At 39.9% G+C, this 26,478-nt stretch overlaps 1 long non-coding RNA gene across 1 annotated transcript; it reads right to left on the minus strand.

Annotated features, from left to right (window-relative positions):
* Positions 1-1,632: 1,632 nt before the first annotated feature.
* LOC122648684 lies at positions 1,633-19,282 on the minus strand. Its single transcript, XR_006331118.1, has 3 exons — positions 19,272-19,282; positions 11,147-11,152; positions 1,633-1,709 (listed from the first exon to the last, which is right to left on the minus strand). It is a non-coding gene; the product is annotated as an uncharacterized LOC122648684 (long non-coding RNA).
* Positions 19,283-26,478: the final 7,196 nt, after the last annotated feature.

Consider the following 26,478-nt stretch of genomic DNA (forward strand, 5'->3'; position numbering starts at 1 on the left):
GCCGATGTGTTTTTTAGGGAAAACAATTTGACCTTTTGGGATTGGTGTGTGGTTTGTGTGATTACACTTTCATCAAAAATAAAAAATTGACCTTTTTTTTTGGGGGGGGGGGGGGGAGTTGTCACATGTGTCGATGTGTCAATGAGGGGAATCAGACAAAATGTCATCTAGAGTACATCTTATGATGCCTCGACTATTGTCCTACACGAATTAAAAAATAATAATAATAATAAGCACCAATGAGTGCTTATATGTAGCATGGTATGAAATGGACATCTTCCAAGTAACAAAGAAGGAATAAAAAAACAAAAAGGCACACCAATGGTTTACCTTACAACATAGGCAATTGCACTTCACATCTGAGTTGAGACAAATTTGATCTGGAACTGTAGGATGGATCTCCAAACAACATATCAAGGTTGTTGACACATCATGCGCGACTATTTTGTGTGGATGATTCCTTAACTATCTATGAACAGTTAAATTAAAAGGGTCTTGGTGGATTCGAACCACCATCCCCTTGGAATATGCTTGAGACAAGCTTATGTTCCAAGTGCTCTACCAATTTGAGGTAAAGACCCACCATAAGCAGAGTTTGGAATTTACAAGTAACCATGAGACATTTCCACAAACCTTGCTTCAAAGAATTACCCAATGGTGACCCCATTGTTTGGCCCGGAAATATAATAATACTAATGATAACTATATTGAAGTTTCTTAAGCAATTCATGAATACGACTAAACAAGGTAGAAAGTTTAGAATGATTAACTGAAAAATCGAAGGTGGTGAGATATAATTTCGGAAGACGTGCTGAAAGTATCAAAATAGTTCCATAAAAATTCAAGTCAGGACAACTCTTATACAATGTTCATCTGATAAATCCAAGAATTCTATGTGCAACATTGAGGTGGACAACAAAAAATATCGCCTTATTAAATTTAGGAATGTTCGGAGCCCTACCAATTGACAATCGCCCAAACATCTTGGCCTCAGTTCACCCTTGATTGAAAAGCAGATGTTATTATGTCTCCTTCCACATCCGGACAGACGTCATGGTCTGGTAAAGGTAGCTTGGCATTATATAGGCAATCATGATAGATGAAGCAGTAAAGTGAAATGCTTACACAACCACATGCATAAAACAGAAAATATGAAGAACAAAGAATTCCTTTTATGGCTTGTATCCATGATCTTACACTTCTGCTCTTCCATTTCCATAAGGTAAGGCCTTATGAGCTCATGAATTCAAAATGCTCGACAAAAAATGAGTAATTAAAATCTACCTAATGTTGAGTGTAAACCAAGCCATATGTCTCAACTCTGAAAGTACTAATAGAGTAAAAGCAAGAACTGTAGTAGAATGCTAAAAAAAACAAGACAATAATAGAGTATAACATATCAACTTAAGTAGAAGAATAAGCAACAATAGGTATACCTCCGAGCTCAGTCAAGAATTCTACACTGATTATAGGTTGTAACAAATCCATGTAAGAAGCCAAATAACCATGTGAAAAATCATTTGATGCGTTTGCACTAAGTGCATAGGTTTGCTTATCACCTCAGCGAGAATTATGTCTGTTGATGTTGTTTCCAACAAAATGGTGAAGAAGCACGCCTGCTACAATACTAACATTCAAGCTTTCAACAGCTAAGAAGGATTGGAACTCTTCACCAGAGCATCCATGATCCATTATCTCAATTTCCTGAGCTTGAATTCTCCCTGTAGAGACAGTGTGAATGTTTCCTGAGATTCTTGTCAACTGAATACAAGATCTCTTAACTAAAGGCCTCAACCCAATGCCTTCACTGCCTAATGCAAGAACATTTGGTGCTTCAAAGGAACAACTTTTGAAGAAACAGAACCGCGTAGAACCCTCCACCCATTCTTCGCAGATGAAGTCAAAAACAGGGCTCCACCTTAGGCTAGTGTTTCTTTAGAAGTGAAGAAATATCCAAAGTGGATTCAAGCAAGAAAAGAAAGCAACTTTAAATTGAGTTTTTGGTGGAAAATGAAGTTACATTCAGATATCATTTCAAAATCAAAGGGGAAAAATAAAGTTATTGAGTGAAAATTTTGGCAACAAGTGAATGCATGACTTGCTAGATTCTTTTTTGTATTCCAACCAATGATAATAAGAGACACCCACTTCAACACCATACCATTTTCACTCCCTTCATATCTAACTAAATACAACCTGATACAATGACAAATGGGATTCAAGTCGTTGACCTTAAAATTTCATCAGTTATGCCCCTCATTGCAATGAATCCTGAATTTTGGGGTTAGTTTTGTTATTCCGGAAAGTTAGACCAATATAAAAATTTGGATATTTCTGAAATATTACTCCAAGATTATCAACCACACCCACATCAAAATCAGTAAAGATATAATAATTAATACGGTTCTGCCTCTCTGAATGCTCCTTAAGCCTTCTTTCTAGAAAAGCCTTTAACGATGAACATATGACCAGTCATGATAATAATCTGTCACTAAAATGTCACCAATATGGTTTCTATATACTAATGCTAAGATTAAAATTGCAGAAATAAATGGGTAATTTCTTCAAGATAATCCTAAGGTGCTCAACAACAATAAAAATCATCACCAGGGAAAAAAATAGGATAAGTCAAGTAACAGCCTTGTTGTCCAATTTAATCCTGAAACGCATGCAAACCTATAACAAAAAGGAAAGTATTCCATGACCCTTTGTAGTGACTAGCGGTTTGGAAACACCCTTGGAAATTAATTGCAATTGCAACATGGATCAGAACCGGAAAAATAAATTTTCGTTGCAATTCTGCATTGGTATCGGCCTAATTCCAGCCAATCCGTATTGGTATTGGCCAAGACCGATATTGATGCTGATACCGATACCTATAACCTTGCTTCCAATAGTTGCTTAAGGAAGAGTCCTTCAAAGGTCTGGACCAAGGAGTAATTTAGAAATTATTCATGTAGGGAAATTCAAATAGGAGATGGAAGGCCACATCAACATGTCCTCCTCCTTTACATTGAAGCTGTTGGGGCTTATTGAAAGAGATAATTATTAATGCTTGCTTTTATCAGCAATGTCATGCCTTAAGAAATCCTTTCCCATAAATAGATTAAAGTGTATGCCAAGCTGTCAAAGTTGTAAACCACAGTGCATTAACATGACATGGAGTACATTCTGGCTTGATGGATTAACAGGGACAAGTTTCTATATAATCACAATCACCTACCTCCATGGATCAAATGGAAGAGTATCGACAACACCCAAAATAAAAAATAAATAAACAGAAGAGGAGACTTTTGATCTCAGATATCTTAAGTCTCATCCCTCAAGTTTTGGCTTAGATCTCTAAACTAACAAATTAAGCTGTCTCATTAAACAAAAAAAAAAAAAAAGAATGTCATAAATTTTTTGTTAATCTAACTTTTTACCACAGTGCAAAGGAGATTTCTTCAAATTCACACCAATATGGAATACATGCGTGAGTTTTGGACCACTGGTGAATTGCGGGAGACACATGGATTATTGAGCAATAAATTGTCTACAACAATTTCATACAAGTGTATCCCAATACTGCATTTCATGAATTTGGGGAAGTCCAGTAAATGGAAGCAAGGATACATATGGAACATGGTCATTGTCGACAATGTACCATTTGATACAGAAAATTTAAAAAATTAGACAACTAGAGCTCTGCAGCATAGCACCATTCCATCACAAATTAAAGATAGCATACAAGATACAAAGAAACACATACTGGGTCATAAGAAGTAAATTACAAGCCCTGAAATGACAATACGTTAGCTAGATCAACTCTAGTATTACAGTAGCAGCTGATAACATGAACACTAAGACGGCTGAAAGCCTGAAACTGGAAAGAAAGATGATATCTAATATGTATCATGTTGGGTAATTGTATTACAATTCCTTACAAATAATTGAAACAACACGAATTGCAATACAATGGATTAAGCAGTAGAAACTAGGCTTGACCTTTGGCTGAAATGAGAAGACCAAAGCTTATATTTGATGTAAAACTACACCCGCAACAACTTGAACAAGCTTGAGGTTGAGTCACACTTGTGGTGCTGCCTTTAAGGTAATTGATGCCTCCTACTGCCAAGGAGTGTTCTGCACCACTACCCCAAGATAAAACAACCTCCAACTAGAAGATGAAGCAGTCCTTCTAGTCCCTCGAAGGAGCCAAGAGCTTCAACACAGCAACCCTCTAACAAACTTAGAAGAAAAGAGAGAGAGAGAGAGAGAGAATAATACTCTTAGTGATTGCTAAGTATGGGCATGAACATGTATCCAAAGATGTCTCTTACAAAACAATTGGTTGGGTTTATATAGGTCCAAGACCAATCCTTGCACTCCCTTGGAATTCCCAAGAATAACCATCCACTTATGACCAAATTGAAGAATAAGATTTATGGATATGAATATAGACATGAATTGTAGGTTAATTCCAAATTCATGGTCATTCCCCACTAAGGGTCATGAATGACCTTAAAATTCATTCATTCTCCACCAAGACCATAAAGGCCTTAAAACCCCATAAATGGTCATTCTTCACTAAGGACCATAAAGGCCTTAATACCCCATAAAGGGAAAGACATCACCTATAGCCATGAATTGAGAAATCAATCTCATTCAATATCCTTGACCCACCTTCCCACTCATGATAGTGACCATGAATAGACTTTAGGGTACACATAGAATGTTACAATCTTTGGAATTACTTCTTTGATCACATGGGTCCCACACCATAACAAAGCAATCAAAACATTTTGAAACTTAAAATAAAATAAAATATATATTAAATATATTTTAAATCTAATAATCCCCCACAAGTTTCAAAACGACACGAGACACACATGCTGTGACTGAATTAGACACTATAGGACACATCGTTGTAGGTGTCTTTCGGACTTGAACCTACACTAGGTCTAATGGACCGCGCTATAGAGTAGAGGTGGAGTCAGACTCCTTGAACCTTTTCTCATTGGTGTAGCTGACCGACCCATCAACCATATCCCATAGGTCGACTCTTGCGCTACCCATCATAAAATCACTTTGAACTTTTGAACTAGCCATATCCCTTATCTTGAACTCATGAATGTTTTAGAGAACTCGCCTATAAGTTCTCATCGACGGTGGCCACACTCCCTACATTCACTTAGGTTAGTCCCTGGTGTGCACCACAACTGACACACCCCCACATTTCCTGGGATTAAACTAATTAAGAGCTTTACCGCTCAACCTTTTTCTTTGTGGTAGTACTACTTTCACCATCTACAGCTTGGAATGAATATTTATACAAGTAGTAGTACAAAATCGATCAACCGGTGATTTTGTTTATACCCCTTGAACCTAATTCAGGCATTTAGCATCTTCACATAGGTAGGGTGTCCATCACATGACCTATGGATTAGGCATTAACCCCATTCCTGTAGATGCACTACATAAGTTCTTGATAGACATAGACTTTGTGAACATGTCAGCTTGGTTGCTTTCTGACTTCACATAATCGATAGCTATCATTCTTTCATCTATGTACTGTCTCACAAGGTTGTGTCTGAGGCGTATGTGCCTCCTCTTACTATTGTATATCCGGTTCTTGACTAGATGTATAGCCGCTTGGTTATCACAATGTAGTGATACCGATGGCGCTGGTTTTTACCACAATGGAATACCAGTCATTAAATTTCTAAGCCATTTGGCTTCCATTCCTGCCTTTTCCAAGGCTATGAATTCAGCTTTCATGGTAGAGCCTGTCCCATAAGATTGCTTTGTGGACTTCCATGAGATTACACCGCCTGCTAGTGTAAACACATATCCACTAGTAGCTAAGGACTCGATTGTATCCAAAATTCAATTTGCATCACAATACCCTTCCAAAACCGTTGGTTTATCACTATAGTCTATAGTGCCTTTTAGGTACCTTAATAACCTATCAACCGCGCTCCAATGTTCCTTACTTGGATTATGAGTATGTTGACCCAACTTTCCTACCGTAAGGGCAATATCTGGACGCGTACAATTCATTAGATATGTGACCGAACCAATAATTTGAGCATATCTTTTTTGATTCACTGGTTCACCTAGGTTCCTTTTCAAGTGACACCCCATATCAAAAGGTGTTTTAACTTCTGAAACTTTATGGTACCCATACTTTTTAAGTATGTTTTCTGCATAACGGGCTTGGAATAATGAAATATGATTTCCTTGCTTGGTGATTTTGATCCCAAGGATCATATCAGCCTCTCCTAAGTCTTTTGTGTCGAAACTAGACACCAAAAATTTCTTAGCTTGATTAACCATTTCCAAGTTTGTTTCTATTATGAGCATATCATCTACATATAGTAGTATGAATACACCCCTACCACCATGAAACCTGCTATATAAGTATCTTTCAGCGTCGTTTACAATGAACCCATTTGAAATTAGAACCTTATCTAATTTTTCATGCCATTACTTCGGTACTTGCTTCAATCCATATAAGGATTTTTGAAATTTGCAAATCTTTCGCTCTTGGCCAATTACAACACAACCTTCTGATTGCTTTATGTAAATTTCCTCCTCTAAGTCCCCATTAAGAAATGCCATTTTCACATCCATTTGATGGATGACCAGGTTATATATTGACGTCATTGCTAACATAACCCTTATTGTGGTAATTCTAGACACCGGGACAAATGTGTCAAAGTAATCAATATTAAACTTTTGCCTAAAACCTTTGACAACAAGTCTGGCCTTAAAACGATCAAGTGACCCATCACTTTTTAATTTCTTTCGAAATATCCACTTGGTTTCCAAAGTTTTGGACCCGAATGGTAAATCCACCAATTCCCAAGTGTTATTCGCCAAGATTGAATCTAGTTCACTCTTGATTGCCTCTTTCCAAAAGACAGCATCCAGTGATGTAATAGCCTCTTTGTATGTAAGAGGATCATTGTCTACTAAATAGACAAGCCACTCATCATCTGTATATTTGGGTCTTTTGAGTCGTTTACTCATCCTAGGCCGATTTTTGTCATCATTACTCAGTTCTTGATTGGTAACCCTTTCATTTGACTCAATTTCCCCATTAATCAATTGACTATCCTTACTTATAGGTAAGATGGACTTAAAGGAAAATAAATTTTCAAAAAACTCAACGTCTCTTGATTCTATGATGCTATTTGGTTCAATAACATCATCCATGACTTTGATCACCATGAACCGGTATGCCATACTATTTGTAGTATAACCAAAAAATACACAATCACATGTTTTTTGTCCCAATTTTCTTTTCTTGGAATCCGATAACAACACCTTAGCCAAACAACCCCAAACCCGTAGATGTTTTAGACTTGATTTTCTACCAAACCATTTCTCAAATAGAACCGTACCAGTCTTGCTATGTGGGATTCTATTTGATAGATAACATGCCGATAGCATGATTTCCCCCCACATATCAAGTGGTACACCTGAATTCAATAACATAGAGTTCATCATCTCTTTAAGAGACCTATTTTTTCTTTCGACAACCCCATTTGATTCCGGTTGGTATGGAGAGGTTGTTTCATGGATAATTCTATTTTTCTCATAAAATTTATCAAGGTTAAAGTACTCAGCTCCTCTATCGGTTCTAAGTCTTTTAACCTTTTTACCAAGTTGATTTTCAACTTCCATTTTGTAAGACATAAACGTCTTTTCGGCCTCATCCTTCGATTTGAATAAATATACCATGGTATATCTAGAGTGGTCATCTATGAAAGTTATGACATAGTTATTTTCTCCCCTAGACTCATATGACTTGTAGTCACATAAGTCACTATGGATTAATTCCAAGAGATCCCTCTTCCTATCCATAGTCTTGTGAGGCTTTTTGGTTAACTTTGCCTCTACACAAGTTATACACTTGTTCACGGGGGGTTCCACCTTATCGGTGATCATGCCTAACTTACATAGTTTGGTGATATATTTCACACTACTATGACCTAACCTATCATGCCACAAATCAAAAAAGTTAGAAGAGACAATCATGTAAACAGAAGAAGTACTAGTTTTCTCAATTACAACATTTCCAACACTTAGTACAAACAACCCCTCACTAAGGTATCCCTTCCCCACAAAAATATTGTTTTTAGTGATAACCGCCTTATCACTTTCAAAAGCCAATTTTATTCCTACTTTATCAAGCAAAAGAACTGAAATTAAATTGCACCTAATATCCGACACATAAAAAATATTGGTGAGAACTATAGTCTTTCCTGAAGTGAGTTTCAAAGTCACTTTTCCTTTTCCCATAACAGGATCACTTTGGAAATTCCCTATAAATATCTTTTTATCCTATGTATTCATGGAATAAGAGGAAAATATCTTCAGATCACCACAAATATGTCTTGTGGCACCGATATCCAATACCCAATCTTTTGATTTTTCAATCAAATTTACTTCCATGACCATAGCAATAAAGACGTTGTTTTCAACTAGGTTTACCTTTTCAGAATTTTTCTTCCTGAACCGACAATCTTTCTTGAAGTGTCCTAGTTTACCACACACAAAACAAGTAAGTTTCTTCTTCTTGAAAGAAGGCTCATCATTGTCTTGACGATTCTTCCTTTTCTTATTTTGTTTGTTGGTCTCTACCAAGTTCGCTTTTAGGCGTCTTTCCCCAAGGTCTTTTTCACCCTTGTCCTTGTGCCGGTTCTTCTCCTTAATTTTGATCCTTACAATCAATTGGTCTATAGTCAACTCCATCTTCTTGTATTTCATAGACGCCTTAAAGGCATCCTAAGAAGATGGAAGCTTTTCAATCAAGGCACCAGTCACAAATTCTTCCGGTAGAACCATCTTTTCCTTTGCTAGCTTTCCAACCAAAATTTAAAATTGATCAATTTGGTTTGAGACGATGTCACTATCTTTCATAGCAAAGTTTAGAAAGTTAGCCACCAAGTACTTTCTTGAACCAGCATCCTCAAGAGAATACTTTTTTACCAACGCATTCCAAATCGAACATGCATACTCCAAAGAACTATACACATGGTATAGGTCATTTGATAATGCATTCAAAATCCGATTCTTGCACTGATAATCCGCTTGAATCCAAGCCACCCTTTTGCCCTCCTTTTTAGGATCATTACTTTTTTTCGGCATGGGTTCAGTCAAGGCAAATACCACCTCAAGTTTTGACATCCAAACTGTTCGATCTTGTCAAATTCAGAGATAATCCTCATCTTACCCAAATTTGGGATAAGCTCTATCACCGACGGGATAACATTGGTGGGAATTGAGTCAATGGTAGGGAAAAGAGGAATCTCCTTACCATTGCGGCTAACAGGAACTCCACCTTCTTGGTTGTTGATTGCTCCTTCAATACTTGTGTTTAAATGATTTCCTTCATTGGCAGCTCCATCAGTAGTGTTGTTGTTCGAAGCATCACCCTTGTTGCTTACAACTCCAAGATCAGCCATGAGATCTTATAATATCAATTACCTTAAACTTATTGGGTAATTGTATTACAATTCCTTACAAATAATTGAAACAACACAAATTGCAATACAATAGATTAAGCAGTAGAAACTAGGCTTGACCTTTGGCTAAAATGAGAAGACCAAAGCTTGGATTTGATGTAGAATCACACCCGCAACAACTTGAACAAGCTTGAGGTTGAGTCACACTTGTGGTGCTGCCTTTAAGGTAATTGATGCCTCCTACTTCCAAGAAGTGTTCTGCACCACTACCCCAAGATAAAACAACCTCCAACTAGAAGATGAAGCAGTCCTTCTAGTCCCTTGAAGGAGCCAAGAGCTTCAACACAGCAACCCTCTAACACACTTAGAAAAAAAGAGAGAGAGAGAGAGAATAATACTCTTAGTGATTGCTAAGTATGGGCATGAACATGTATCCAAAGATGTCTCTTACAAAGCAATTGGTTGGGTTTATATAGGTCCAAGACCAATCCTTGCACTCCCTTGGAATTTCCAAGAATAACCATCCACTTATGACCAAATTGAAGAATAAGATTTATGGACATGAATATAGACATGAATTGTAGGTTAATTCCAAATTCATAGTCATTCCCCACTAAGGGTCATGAATGACCTTAAAATTCATTCATTCTCTACTAAGACCATAAAGGCCTTAAAACCCCATAAAGGGTCATTCTTCACTAAGGACCATAAATGCCTTAATACCCCATAAAGGGAAAGACATCACCTATGACCATGAATTGAGAAATCAATCTCATTCAATATCCTTGACCCACCTTCCCACTCATGATAGTGACCATGAATAGACTTTAGGGTACCCATAGAATGTTACAATCTTTGGAATTACTTCTTTGATCACATGGATCCCACACCATAACAAAGCAATCAAAACATTTTGAAACTTAAAATAAAATAAAATATATTTTAAATCTAACATATCCACCAATGAAAACAATGATCAAATGCATATAGAACAGTTAAGGGTAAATTCCATGAAAATCAGGGAGACAACTCAATGTATGTATGTAACGCAGCTGATCCACAGTTCCACACTATATGGGAATAGATTATTTGCAAGTATCGAATTCAATTACGAAAGATAGCATAGAACTGAATGAATTGGTAATTTTAAAACCCCCAAAATCTACCTGATATTCGATCATATAAAAAAGTGCTCACCAGTTCTTGGGAGAGAGAATTCGAAGAAAAATCGAATTCTACGAGTACAATGGCACTAGGGATCTCGCTTCGGCCTTCTCCACCACCACCTGCAAACACCAAGGAGCTCGAATTGGTTGTAGCATCCGGAAGTGCCATTGATCCATTGCCAGTGGCGACTCACTCGCCCTCCTTCTGTGGTCCTAGGTTTTGTTACAGTTCTTCTTCAATGGAACCCAAATGGCTATATAGAAAAGCAGTCCATACTTTCGAAAATAGGGAAGATCTAAATCCCTTCCTTTCCTCATTCATCCTCGATCGTTGTCGGCGTGATTTAGTTCTTAACGATTGAAAGGTATTTTCGAACGCAAAGTTGCGAACACTAGGGAACTGCTACCACCCTGGCACTATGATCGGACTGGTCTAGGCAAAAATAAGCCTTCGTGAGCAGCTTTCACAGTACGGTGGAAACTCAAAAATAAGCCTTCGTGAACTACTACCATATTTGATTGAACTTCATACTCACTGAATTAAACACCTCCTTTCTGCAGGAAGCAAAAATTGTGTTTTTTTGTAAGGGTAAGAGAAAACAGAGAGGAGAATGGATAGAGATTGGGGTTTGGGAGTGGAGGTGCAGCCTTCGCTTAGAAGGAAGCAAACTACGGGAAAGGAGGGAGGAAAGTGTATTTTGAGATCGTATTTTCCCTGTTTACCAAAAAAAAAAAAGAGATCGTATTTTCCCTCGAACGAAGTGACTTATGTCGTATATGGCCATATGGGATTATGGAATCTAAAGAACGAACAAGATTTGTTGATGCGATATGGACAGATGGGATTAATTCCGACCACAGATTCTCTTAGCTAGTCCGCTGACCAGAAAACCTTTTGCCTTAAAGGAATATGGAATAAACTGGTTCACAGAAACCCTAAGAACCACGGTTTCTGTGTGCATCCATTGGAATGAATTGAAACCCATGGTTCTTAGGGCTTCCCACTTGATTGTTGATTCCTCCATCGTTCCCCTCTATTTGGGAACTCGATTAGCGACTTCTCTTTGTTTCAGATCTATTTAAAAAAAATATATGGAATAAATTGATTTGTGGTTATGTTAAGCAATTATTTATATCAAAATTTTCCCCATCTTACTATCTTTCCTAATGGTTGATAACAATCTCTTTTTTTTTTTTTGCATATTAGATCTGATGCGCCTACTCTAGCAGGCTTATTCGGTTGGCAATAGAAGAGGGTATAGCCGAAACACCCTTGTATATATTCTCTTTTTGTCTCATGTGTTGCTTGTAACAGAGTTTAATAGATTAGGAATTTGTTTTTGATACATGCCCCTTTGTATATCTTCTCTTTTCATCTCCTGCTACTCCTCCGTTGCTGTATGATCTTGCAAAAATGGATGGATTTTGGGGGTAAATTGATATAGAGAGAGAGAGAGAGAGAGAGAGAGTCCTATTAGAATCTTCATATTTTGGGGTAAATTGATAGAAAAAGAGAGAGTCCTATTATAGCTACATCTTTTTTTTTTGGGTAAAAAGAGGACTATTTATTAAAGCGTGACCAATGCAAGGAATCCGAACTATATAATTCCAAAATCCAAGGAGTGGAAATGAGCCATGATGTCCAGCATGCAACGGACAGAGCTCTCCAGGCCAGGGAGTCAGCCACATTGTTATTCTCCCTAGGAATGAAACGAAAAATACATGAGGAAAAGGAAGAAGATAGAACCATGATATCCTGAACAATCATGAAGATCTCTAGAGGAGGAGAGTGATGTTGGTCAGAGAGGCAATGCATCAGCTCCTGATTATTATTCTCAACCTCCAGGTGGTTGATTCCCATCGAGATGCAGTGTTGCATACTTGCTCGAACAGCAAGAGCCTCACTAAGAATCACAGAATACTTAGGGATAGGCTTAGAACAAGCAGACAAAATGTTATACGCGCACCGGGAGTATAATTAATTATTAATTCTTCCCGTGACGTGTAGTTATCACTACCACGTATGTCGGTGAGTTGTTCTCACCGGTGGTCAAACCCAGCTATATTGACCATAGTACGAGGTTGCTGTGGAAACTAGTCGGGACCATGGAGGTTGCCCCTTGATGTGTCGGGGTAAGTAGTTGACCAAATTTTATTGTGTGCTTACGCCTCTCAAAGCCCTCGAAGTGTGGTCCAAAGGCCCGACCTCTTATGGTGGGAACCACCTTCCTACTCGCATCGGATGCAAGGTTCCGGCGCCTCGACCACGCATCCAATGCTGCCGACAAGGACTCTTGTGGGTGAGACCCTATGGCTAAGGTGCTATGGGTGTCCCGCCATGTTTGACCCTACCCAAATAGACCCTAGGTTACACTTATGAGGCCTTATCCAAACAGGCCATTAAAAGTGATTTTCTATATGAGAGAGAGGGGTAAGACTATTCCTTAGTCTTTCTTTTTCTTTTCTTTCCTAACCTAATCGTGAAAAGGAGGAGAGCTTTGAAGAGAGGAGGCGGCAAGGAGGAGAAGAAGGAGAAGGAAGGGAAGAAGAAGAAGGAAATGGCTGCTGGGTTTGGAGCTTTAAAGAGGGCACATCTTGTGTATCTCGGACCAGGTAAGCCAAGTGCCCCTTTTCCCCCTTTTTCTCTCTTTCCCCCTTGCTCGTTTGAGCTTGGGTGGTTCTTTGGTTGCAGCCCCAAGATGGGGATTTCTTTTGAAACCCAAAGGGTTAGCTCGAGTCATGTGTAGTTTCCCTTGTAGGATGCTTTCCTATTTTCATTACAATCCTATAAAGACCTCTATTTTGACCTCTTGCTGAATCTATTTGATTCTAAAGCTTCAACCACCAAAGAAAACCCCAAATCTGGATTTTTGAGCTTTTGATCCTTTAAACCCCCTTAAATCTTTGAATGTTGGGTGTTTCTAAGACCCAAATAGACTCCAAGACACCCCTCCCTTGTCCCTTGAGGCTTAGAGAACCAAAATGGGACAACCCCGGGCTTTAAAGACCTTGAAATCACACTTGGGTTGCATCGGAGGCAAGGCTGCGTGAGTCCGATGTTTGCCTCCGATGTGTCCCGAGCCTGCAGGAAGGTCGGAGGCAAGGTCGGAGGCAAGACTGCGTGAGTCCGATGTTTGCCTCCGATGTGGCCTAAGCTCGCGGGAAGGTCGGAGGCAAGGCGGAGGCAAGCTGCGAGTTCGACGTTGCCTCCGATGCGATTTTAAGGCTTATAACTTATGTAAACGTGGGGTTTCTCTATGAGGCCTCCCCTACACTCTCTCACACTCTTATTCACTTCCATAGGCACCAACATATGTGCAATGGAGTGATTTTGAGGAGAATCGTTGCGCTTATACAAATTCCATTTGAAGTAATTGGTGAGTGGGTTTGGGGTATTTGTTGAGCTTGTTTACTATTGCTTATTCATGCATTTATGAATTATATTGTGACATTATCATTCAAGCATGATTGCATATTTGCATTTATTCTTATTCGATGATGATGATTTGGATGATATGGATTTGTGTTGGGTTACGTGTCGGGAAATCGGCACGGAACCCCGTATACGTGAAATTGTATATTGCATCTCATTCTTGCTGTATGCACCTTGTTGTCTTGTACCGGTGTTAGATGGAATGGGACGTTGACACACCGGATGTACCTCTCAACACGATAGGATTCATGTAGTATATCGTGGTTAGGCTCGTTCCCTATGCTACGACCCTTACCAACGGGGGTTTAGGTGTTGGGTAGCGAGCACCCGCGCCTGTGGAGAGTTAGAGAGGCCAGGCCGGGGGTAGTAATGGTTATCGGGTCCGCCTGCGGTGGTGATGACTACGACCGGCGTGGCTCTATAGTAATAATTGAGGTTGCATTGTGGTGAGAATGGAAGGATCCACAATGTCTTCCCGAGTTATTGCGTAGCATATACCCATTGACTTAGCATTGTTTGTTAGGTGGTAAATGAATTAATAATAGCATGCACCATGGACTATTTGTGATTGTGTGATTGTGCATCCCCTTTTCTCTCTCACTAGCTCGGTGGAGCTAACCCCTGTACACATTCTTTTTAGATTTGGATGCGATGATTACTGTGGAGCCGAGACCGTGGCGAGGATCATGGCGATGGTTGCCCATGATGATTGTGCCTACGGGTTGTCTGCATTACTTGGGATCGTTCCCGTTTTATTATTATTTTAGAGCATTGTGCTTTGTATAAACTTTTATGTTTTACCTTTTTGGTAGCTACTTGATGGTCATAGGAATTTTGTAACTATGTTACTTATTATCATTAGCCAATGAACATCTTATAATCATTTCATTTACGATTTCGCAAACTCGATTGTCTTGGAATGTAATATTCCTTTGTCTTTCGTACTCTGATATTATTGTATTTTAATATTGATTTATGACTGTGAGTTGGCCACTGCATCGAGATCCTGGCGGTGAGGTGGGATGACGCGTGTCACCCTAATCATACCCTGATATTGTATTCTATCCCTTGTCGGGATAGGGGTGTGACACAAAACCTGCCTAGAGGCGTCCCTAAGCACGTATCCTAGACCTCCTTTGTTATCTGTTATAGATGCATCAACATTCATCTTAAGGGCATGGGATGCTGGTGGCTTCCAAGGATGCTTAGAAGAAGGATCTGATCTGGCAAGAGGAGGGTTGGGGGAGGATTTAGAGATGGAGAGGAATTCCTCAAACTTGAACTCAGCTTGCTTGCTGATCACTTTGATGGGACTCAACTACTTACCCCCAAGAAGGGCATCATTGCGGGCTTTCCATAGAGACCAAAAAATGTGTGCCGCTAGGCCAAATGTCTCTCTTTCGATGATTTTGTCCTTGGAAATCATGGACCTCCAGCCTTGGATGGCTTTATGGATTTGGGGATCAGCATGAGGGGGACTGAAGGAGAGCTGAGAAGCAAACCAGGCCGCTCGAGCAAATACACAATTGAGGAGGATGTGATCAGGAGTTTCCAACTCTCCACAGTGGCAGCAGCAAGGGTCCACATTCACACCCCTTCTTGTAAGGCCTTCCGCCGATGCCAAACCATTAGAGCAAGCTCGCCATAGGGAATTTCTGACTTTGGGTTGAACACTACAGGCCCAAATGCTCCTCCAAACATCATATGGGATGTTTCTCCTGTTACCCTGGGCTGATGAGGATGGCCTTTCTGACCTCCTTGAATCTTGTTGATTGCAGATCAAGTGGTAAGCAGACTTAATTGAGAAAAAACCATTCCTCGTCGCCCGCCAAACCTGAGTATCCGAGCGGGGAAAGAGACCGAGCTTAATAGCCTTGATTGTTGCCACATCTTTTGGACGAAACCGATTCATTAAAACATCTTCTCTCCAGGATCAACTGAGAGGATCAATAAGCTCTGAAACGAACACCCCTTGCTGCTCCTTGAAGTGAGGAAACTTCAGCCTAAAAAAAGGATTGGAATCCAATTGTCCACCCAAATCTTGATATTGTCGTCTATACCGACAATCCACAGGAGCCCATCTGTAAGGACTTTCCTACCTTCCATGATGCTACGCCAAGCCCATGAGGGGCTCGAGCCAGTTGTGGCTTGAAGGAAGTCACATCAGGGAAAGTATATTTGCTTCATAGCCATTGCCCAATTGGAAAACGTCATAGTCTCCACGCTAACTTTCCAAGCAAGGCTTTATTCTGAATAGCTGGATCACGGAAGCCAAGCCCTCTGCTGGTCCATTGGTAGTAGTGGTAACGTGTTGTCATTGTTGGCAACCAAGTGCAAACAGATTAGGACATGGTTGTTGGAAGTGTTCAGGGGCATTTTAGTCCTCTTACATCTCTTAGGGGCAAAATGGTAATTTGGCACAGTTAATAAGCAAGTGACAGTACTCATTGCGATGTTGGTAGTGTGTTGGCAAGTATTTATGTGCTTATTCCTCCTTATGTTGAGGAGAGAGAAAATGGAGAGAGAAAGAGGAAAGAGACAATTAAGGTGGGCCCCACACACTGTGGACCCCACAAAGAGTGTCTAACATGGTTGAGGTGGCAGCCAAGTGGTCGGACAGTGATAAGGTTGAGGTGATGTGGCCTGGTAATGATGTAGACAAAAGGAAAGTCAAAATGGAGTATTTGCTACACCTTGAAAAAGTATAGCATAAAAGTCTCTCCTATACTTAGTCAAAATTTGGCCAAGTTTTCCAAATGAGCATTCGGTTGATGTTTTCTTTGTCTCAGGGGTTTTATTTGCAATTCATTAAGAATTTGGTCTACTGGGACATGCATAGTTGAAGCGAAGGACTTATTTATAAATGACATAAAATTGAAAAGGGGTTATGTGCAATTTTTAAAAGTTTAGAATGCTGAGGGCATCGATTTATTTTAAAGGTCTTTGAATTTCTCAAGATTCCACTTCAAAGGATTCTGTTGGGTGCAAAATCTGACACATCATGTGTGACTATTCTTTTTTGAAAGTCACAAAGCTAAGCATTAAATGAAGGCTTTAATGCCCTTTTTGGAGATCCTAAATAGTGAAATCATATTGGTTCTTGGATTTGGTGCACAATGCACAGTCTCCCTTTCTATCTTGAACTCTGTGAAGATATTTAATCTCATGCAAAGCACAGTCACCTCTGCGCTCTTCGAGATTCCAATTGACGTTGTTTGGTTCGCTATTTTATTAATGGTCTTATTGAGATTCACATCAAAGAGCTCACATTGCATCCCACCATTGGAAATAAAATAAAGGGCAGTGAGCATTTCCCACCTTAACCAATCAAGGCAAATATGTTGAAGGGATTTGCATTGTACGATCCCCTAAGAATCCGAAACGTGGCATCACCTTTTTCAGGCTTCACTTTTTTGTGAAGATTTAAAAGCTTGGAATGCATTCAACATGCGGTCTTGAGATTCTGATCTTTAAGCATCCATTGGGTCATGTCTCAATGAAAGCGATAGGTCTGATGACCTATCTGACGTCATCTCTACGGCCATCAATGCACCTTATTGTCTTACTCCAATCTGACGGTCTACATTTGATATAATCTGTGCACCTCCATGGTCCCTTGACTCTATGCTTAGCCAAAGTTTGGTACACGTGCATAAAAGATTCCAAATGGAATTTTATCATTGGCCGATCTTTGAAGCTCCATATCTTGGCCGTCTGATGTCCGTTTTGGGTGAACCACCTATCAAAATTCTCAAAAAAATACCATCTTAGTCCCTGCATCAAAAGAACTTGAAGTTAAGACTCAAAAATTAGGGAAAAACGAAGAAGAACTCTGAGAGAGCTTACATGAGGAGTTGAAGAAACTTGAACATGATTTTAATGGAGATTTTGGTTGGGGTTTGATGCTCTTCATCACTTGGAAGTCAGATTGATGGCGTTTATGCATCGGTTTTTCAAAGTTTAGCCTTTCAAGAGCATTGGTGGAGTACTTCAAGTGGCTTAGTCCATTTGTGAAAATTTCTTACATAGTTGTTGCTATTGAAAGGGGGGATTATTGCCCTTAATAGTGTTGGGGCATTGTTGGAAGCAGGAGTAGGGACTCCTGTACTGTTGTTGCAGTCAAATTGTAACTTGTGTTGAGTGTTGGGTAATACATGAAGCCCAGGGTTGGGCATTACCCCGTGGATGTAGGCTTAGGCCGAACCACGTATATCTGTGTGTTTTGTCTTGTGGATTTGGAGTACCTTTGTTTTGCAGGATGGGCATACACCCTAGGTAGGCCAGACCATTTTTGGTTGGAGGTTGGGGGTGTATGTGAACTGTAGCCTATAATTACAGAGTGCTCCAGCCGGTGGTGATTACAGGGACAGTTGTGTATGGTTTATCATGACAATTTTGGGAAGATTTTTATTGAGCACTGATTCATCCCCCTCTCAATGTCAGCCTGGGAACAGCACCCTCCTTTGGCCTTAGATCTACACATTCTCTCCCAAGAAATCCAACAAATCTTATCCTTACCCTCCTTTTCTCCCCAAAAGAAATGAGTGGCAGCCTTCCTGATTTTATCATGGTGAGCAATCGGGAGTTTGAAGTGGGAGGAAGCATAATTGTTCATGGACAAGGCTACAGCTTTCAACATCACTTCCTTCCCCGCATGTGATAGAAGATTTCATTTCCAACCTTGCATCTTACTTCTAGTCTTTTCACTTATCTCTCTAAACAACTTGAGCTTTGAAGTTCCAAACTCAGCAGGGAGGCCAAGGTATTTCTTGGGAGGATCACTATAAGGAATTTTGAGAATTCTTGAGAACCATCGCTTGAAATGGGGAGCAGTATTTGGACTAAAAATAAGAGAGGATTTATGAAGATTGATTTACTGGCCACTAGCTTTGCAATAGAGATCCAAACATGATTTGATATTTTGGATTTCCTGCAAGGTTACCTGCGAGAAAAGTAGGGTGTCATCAGCAAAAAATAAGTGAGAGATCGGCGAGGATCGATTGCGCACCTTCATCCCATGAGTGAGACCTTCAGATTCAGCTTGTAGGAGAATAGCACTAAAAGCTTGAGCGCACAAGACAAATAGGACCGGAGATAGAGAGTCCCCTTGGCGAATACCCCTAGAAGGAGTGAGAGAGCCCCTGACTGCTCCATTGATGTGGAACTCATAGGAGACCGAGGTAATACAATACATAACCATATCCACCCATTTCCTACAGAAGCCCAGGTGAAGGAGAATGCATTCGACAAAAGGCCATTCGAGCCGGTCGTAAGCTTTTTTCATGTCCAGCTTAAGAGCGATAAACTTCTTCTTCCCTTTCTTCTTGTGCTTAATATAGTGGAAAGCTTTATGAGCAAGAAGAATATTATCAGAAATTAAGCATTCTGGAACAAAAGCAGATTGAGCAGGGGAGATGATATTATCCAGAATGCCTTTCAACCGAGTAGCCATGATTTTTGTGATGATCTTTGTTGCCACATTACATAAGCTAATCGGCCTGAATTGATCCACTGATTCTGGCTAATCAATTTTTGGAATGAGACACACAAGGGTAGAATTAGAAGCCTGAGGCATCGTGCCACTTAAAAAGAACTCATGCATAAAGTTGCAAATATCAGTACTAGCGAGGTCCCAAAAGCGCTAATAAAAAGCTGGAGGAAGGCCATCAGGGCCGGGGGACTTCAGGGGGTACATTCTCAAAGAGAGCATCTTTAATTTCATCAATAAAAGGAGTTCTACACAAGCTGTCATTCTCAACAGAATCAACTTTTGGAACAATGGCTTGAGATACAATATGAAGAGCATCTGAATCAATTCCCTCGCTGGAGAAGATGACTTTGTACTAGTTCAAAATTTGTTGAAAGATAGCTCGCTTATCATGGACCCATTTGCCGGAAAGGAGATGGAGCTTGAGAATCCTATTTTGATTGCGCCTCTGCAGGATTGTGGCATGAAAAAAATTGGTATTACGGTCCCCTCCATTGAGCCATTGAATCCTAGATTTTTGAAGCCAGAGAAGCTCCTCTCTTTATAATTCAATCTCAAGCAAATTCTGGATATCAGTCTCCTTCAATTGGTTAGCCTCAGATGGATCATCATGTAAGGCCTCAAGCTAGCGCATAAGCCCTGCAATTCTTTTCTGCACATTACCAAAAGTATCCTTGTTCCATGTAGTGAAGACTGATTTACAACTTAGGGCCTTCTGAGAGAAAATATCACTTGCTCGACCAGATGTTGGGATGGATCAAGCTTTTTGGGCAGTTTCCTTACACTCAAAGTATGTGAACCAAATTGCCTCGAACCTGAACGGTCTACTCCCTGATGCTCTACCTCCTTCAGTGTCAATAACTAGCGGTAGATGATCTGACCCAACCGTAGCTTTGACATACACAACAGCATCACCAAACGCTCTAAGCCATTCCTGGTTGGATAATACACTGTCGAGGCGAATTTTGATATTGCTCGAACCTTTCCGTTTATTGTTCTAGGTGTACCTAGGACCATTGGCACCAATGTCCATCAAATGGCAAGAGTCAAGCATATCCCAAAATTGTTGCATATCATGGGATCCACAAGAACTGCCACCTTTCTTTTCATGCCACGCCACAAAAGAATTAAAGTCCCCCATACAAGCCCAATTTCCTTGACGATGACTACTAAGAGCAATAAGTTTATTCCAAACCTGTTGTCTATTTTCTCTAATAGGATCACCATAAACACAGGTTAAAAAGAAAGGGGGACTGGCAACCGGTCTTACCTTAGCATTAATGATACGATTGTCTGCATAAAGGATTTCAATGTGAATGTTCAGGTTCCAAAGGATGCTCAGACCTCCAGCAGCTCCAACAGGATCAACCGAGAAGGTGGATAAGAGGTTCAAACGATGGCTCAGCTTCTCAATTTTCCTTCTCTGGCTTTTTGTTTCCATAAAAAACACAATATCTTGGTGTACAATTTGGGAGAGATTAACTAGCGATCAAACTGTTAGGGGTCTCCCGAGGCCCTGGCAGTTCTAGCTAATTAGCTTCATGAGCATTGGTGGAGTTGTTTTCCCCCAACTTCCATAGGGCCATCCTCTAAAAATTGCGAGGAAGGGGATGGTTCTTCTAAGAGTCGCCCAGACTATTCCTCTTGCTGCTGGCGTTTGGCTCACTTAGCTCTCGGCTTAGCCACTTTTCCTTCTGCTGGCCTTAAGGAGTGGATTGTTGCTGCCCATATCTCTCTACCTTATTTCTTCAAATTTCGACTACATCCAAGCTGTGATGTTTGGATGGGAGTCTGGTTGGGTTCAGATGTTGTTGATTGTATGGTAGGGGTTGGGTGGTCTAGGTTCTGAACTGGCGATTGGGAGATAATCTGGTTTGGTTGGGTTGAAGCTTGGTGATGGTGGTTCGGCTAATAGGAAATGGGTTAGGTTTATATTGGGGACCAAATTTGCATTCGGTGGGTGAGCTGTGGTTTGGTTTGGTGTAGAGATAGAGAAACTTGAGAGAAGCGGGAGTAAGGACAACAATTGGTTTGGTTCAGAGGAAAGTTGGTTCAATTGGGACTGGAAGCTTGCGAGCATTTGTAAAGAGGAAGCATCGTACACTGGGGTTCCAGAGAGAGGGTTAAGATTTGGTTGATTTGGCTGTGATTGGTTAAAGGTGGGGACCATGAGATTTCCTGGGTAATGGTAGGAACCTGGCGGCATAGGGACCAAGGGCTGCTGCTGGGCAGGGAGGGTGTACGATGTCAGCAAATTGGAGGATAGGTTCTGAAGGGGAGTGTCACGTGTAGAAGAAGCCAACGTACTAGGCACGCGCAACGAATAAATCTCTGGCAAGTCCCTGTCATCGTTCCCAAGTCCGATAGGGGTATCGCCGGTGGGGAAGTTAGGCCTCGTAGGAATCGCCGTTTGAGAAGCTGTTGGCCAGTGTTGGCCAGAGCTCTCTCTTTGCAATCCAGGCTGAGGATCAGACATTGAGTTTTTAACTTTCATTGATGGGGCCATCTCAATCAGCCTCGGTTCTGGTGCTATTCCACGAAGACCTGTGCCGAATAATGCTTGGAACGAGACACATTCCAAAGCATCCGAACATCCATGGGTTCGCTCATGTTGCATTCGAGCATCAAAGAGGGCATTGCATTATAGCTACACACTTACCCTGCTCATCTTCTTCTCAATCAAATGGGTCTCCAACTCTTCAAGCTAGTACAAATTAAAACATAAGAATATGAAAATACAGAGAAAAAGGTTCTTAAATTTTAGAACTTCTTTGAGAGAACCCAATTCATCTAAATGATCTCACCTTGCATGTTGAGAAGGATTCTCCTTAATCTTATGTAACAACCACTGCAGTCTATGTTGATCCTCATAACCACGTAGATCTGAAGAACTCAGTAATGAAAATGAAACATCAATTAAGACATCATTCTGTAATTCTATAATTTTTTTAATGATTGGTGGATTCGATGATTAAAAAGGTGGGATATGGGCTAGTTAATATGGATTTTCTTAGGTACTAATGAGGATTTGTCTTTTTAAATATAGGTTTATGGAGTCTGATTCTGCTTGAGTCTGAGAGAGGAAGGAGTGGTATTGTTTTCTTTTGTTCAATTGTGGTTGGCTTCTTCTCCTTGTTTTGGTTTTATTTCATGTTAAAATGAGAAGGAAAGAGAAAGCATCTCTTTCTTGTTACATTGGAATCTTGCAAAACACAAGGCATTGCTTCTATGGTTTCTTCTCATTTGGATTTTTCATTGTCATTTTCTTTTTCATAAAAAGATTCAATGGGACTATGGCTGCACTTGTGTGTTATTTATAAAGGATGCAAGTTGCATATGATGATAACCTTCTATTCCAATTGCTTTCAATTAGGTTTTCAAATGGCATCTAATTCAAAATCTACTCGAATGATTATCAACTGGAGTGTAGCGGCGATCGATAAATTTATTAATCTAATAATGGTTGATAATGTGAGGAGTGGTCAAAAGACTAACACAACCTTTACTAAAGTTGGTTGGACACATCAAAACTCAACTAGAAACTGCTTTTCAAATGGGTTGATGATGACATCAATTGCTCTACTACCAAAGACAACGCACTTACAAGTGATTCTGCGGGACCGTCCACGTCTGCTCCTTCGCCTGACACTCCCCCTGTTGGATTTATGTGTCCATCAAACTTGGTTCAGTCTGGTTCAATCTGATTTTACTTTGTATTGAACTTTTATACATTTTAGTTTAATATTATCACATGCGAGATAAACTTTTTGAGCATTATGTGTCCGTAAGTTTTACTTAAAATGGTAGTCACGACTAGGGTTTGGGCTGGGTACCCTTATCATATGGTCATCGCATTGGGTATACCTAGACATGTGATGCCAGGGTACGAATGTGAGTACTCACATGATTGACGTGTGTATTGGCGAAGAATCTACTTTGTCAATTCCCTCATGTATTATTACCAGATGTAGGAAGGGATAGACATGTGTCAGCGATACCCTTTGCCTGAGGGAACCCTGTCACTGCAAATTGTGATCGCATTCTTTGGTTCATCAATGACTGAGACTCAAGTGAGTCAAAGCCGATGTTCTGGGAATGCGTGAACACTTTGTGAGTGAAGGAGTAACTCAACATAGTCACCACTGCCCTGATTGGGGAACACCAAGATTGAGATTGTCTGTGTATGGTCGGATCGAAATCTGGATCCAGTGCCGTTTTAGGAATGGTTTTTGCAAGATCTATTTTACATAAAATAATAGATTACATATGATTATTTGAACAAAGTGTTTTATCGAGTTTTGTGGGACCCGATCGGATACGCAGACACTCTTATATGAACATGTACTATGGAATGGGGTTTGGTAGTACAAGTGTATATGCCCTAGATTGCATAATGATGGTGTTGATTAGTGGGGGGGGGTTGTACATGATAATTTATTATCATGTAGGGAGTTATTTAGAATTTATTAAATTAATTGGTTCTTTATTTAATTAATGGATATGGTACTAATTGTAATTATCCATACATTTAAATAAAGTAACTAATTAAATCATTCTCTATTAGATTCTGCTTCATCAATTAGAAGCACTTTGAGTTTAAACAAAACTGCCAAACAAAGAGAGAGAGAGAGAGAGTCAGACTCTCACAGGGTTTTATCTAAATCCATCCAGGGATTTAATTAAACCTCACTATTATAAATAGGGACCAAAACTTAGGAGGGGAGCCAAGTCTCCCACGTTTTCTGGCTGCCCCCTCTTGGATGTGTTTTGGTCACTCTCTCCTTCTTGTGATCTCTTCTTCTTCTTTTGGTTTCTCTTTACTATGATTGAGAGTTAGGGTTTTAGAAACCCAGATCTGTGCTTGAAGAACTGAAGAGTATCTGGGATTGGCTTGAAGAACCTTGGCTGCACCATTGGAGGTTCAGATCTGTTTACATGGAGTGCTCATTGGAGGAAGAACCATTGTCTATTGGAGGAGCAACACTTGAGGCTCATCAGGTTAGCAGTTCTTTATTAATTCCTCTTGATTTTAATTATTGATTATTTATAGGATGCGAAAGAACCCGAATCGATTTGTTTTCGTTGCGCATTCGGGTATGGGATAGATCCTTCTTTCCATGTGATGGATTAGAGATGAATTTCTCCATCTCTTTTGGGTTCTATAATTGCATGAGACACAAAAGAGAAGGGCAGGGCATTGGTTTATCAAAGCAAACCCTAATTGGGATGCACTAGGGTTCTCATGGGCGACCGTGGGAAACCCTAAAATTTAAATAGGGCACCCAAGGGCGACCATGGGCTAATCCAGGACTTACAATATCCTAATTGGTTTATAATTGGTTTCCCAGGGGAATCATGACTTAATCCCATGGACTGTAGTTTGACCTACACCCCCTTCATCTGATTATGTCAAGGGATATATACAAAGAGCAATCCAATGTGAGGAAAGAAAAAGAATGTTAACTGGAGCAATTCAAGACGCAAAGAAAAGGTCAAGGATATTTAAAGATATCATTGATGTTGTTCAGAAGCTTGATTTAAACGAAGGAGGAAAGTAGAACCCTATTTGAGCATATTTGGCATCTTGCTTTGTTGTGGACTTTTATTGGACCATAAAACTTTTAATTAAGATGTTTATTTTAACCTTTATTAGCTAAAATACATTATTCAAGACAAATATGTTATTAAATTTTCTAACTATTGGTAACAGTACATGTTCCAAGAACAGATTTTATCAAACACTATTGGTGTTACAATTGTCTTCTGGAAACGTTTCCAGAACAGGTTTACCAAGCGGGTCAAAAGTGGTTTCTTAGCATAGAAACGAAAAAAACGAGATTTTGTTGTTTCTCAGCATATAAATAGCAGTAAGGTTATCAAGCGGGCTCTTACTTATTTGATGTTTCACATAGGGGTGCAAGTTTGGTCCTCCCTGCCCGAACTCGCCCTGAGCCCGAACAAGGTTTGGGTTGAGATATTTGGTCCTGAGGGCAGATTAGGGTTGGAAATTTCTGACCCTGAGTCAGGGTTGGGTCAGGCCAGGATTGACTCCTCGGGCTAAGCTTGGCCCTACCCGGCTCGACCCTATTTTAAGTTATACTATAAAATATAGGGTTTTTGTCAAATGCCCCCCTAAAAATGCCCATTTATCCAAATGTTCCCTTACAACTTTTCTAATTGTAAATTCCCCCCTACTTTCAAAATAGTGTAGCACTTTGGTCCAATCAATTTGGGACGGTAGATGTTAGTTTGGTGGAATCTAATGACCAAAATGCTCTTCTGATAAAAACCCACAAATATTAAAGACTAAAATGATCAAATTGCCCTTAAAATCAAACCCTAAACCATTTGGGGAAGATGAACCCTAAATCAAACCTCCAAAATTGAAAATCAAACCTCCAAAAAGTCAAAGAATTGAAAATGTAATTGCAGGATTTAAAGGAGAGAGAGAGAAGGTGAGGGAGAGGACATGGTTATGGTTGTGGGGTGGGGTGGGAGGTAATACATGAATTTCATAGGCTTTACGGGTATAACTTGCAGAGAAAGCTAAAACTGAACGATTGAAATTGACGGTTATTTAATACACTTGAAGGGTTCTTATTTAAAATTTCTAAGAGACTCTGTTTTCTCTAGTCAAAACAACCATTCTCAAGGTTTCACACTCACTGTGTCCTTTTGTCGGGGAAAAGTTTCCTTCTCCTCCTTTGTTGTATAATGCAAGAGAGAAAGAGATAAAACAAGAATCTCTATTTCTTTCTCAACTCTCATCTCATCATCTGTCCTTTTCTCTCTGTTTTTCACAGAAGTACTGTAAGGATTAAAACAGTTTTTGCCTCTGAAGATGTGGAACGACGAGAAAAAAAGTAAAGAAATTAAAAGAATAAAAGAAAGACAGAGAGAGAGAGAGAGAGAGAGAGAGAGAGAGAGAGAGAGAGA

Source organism: Telopea speciosissima, chromosome 1, assembly GCF_018873765.1.
Source record: "Telopea speciosissima isolate NSW1024214 ecotype Mountain lineage chromosome 1, Tspe_v1, whole genome shotgun sequence".
In the NCBI taxonomy this organism is placed as follows: Eukaryota; Viridiplantae; Streptophyta; class Magnoliopsida; order Proteales; family Proteaceae; genus Telopea; species Telopea speciosissima.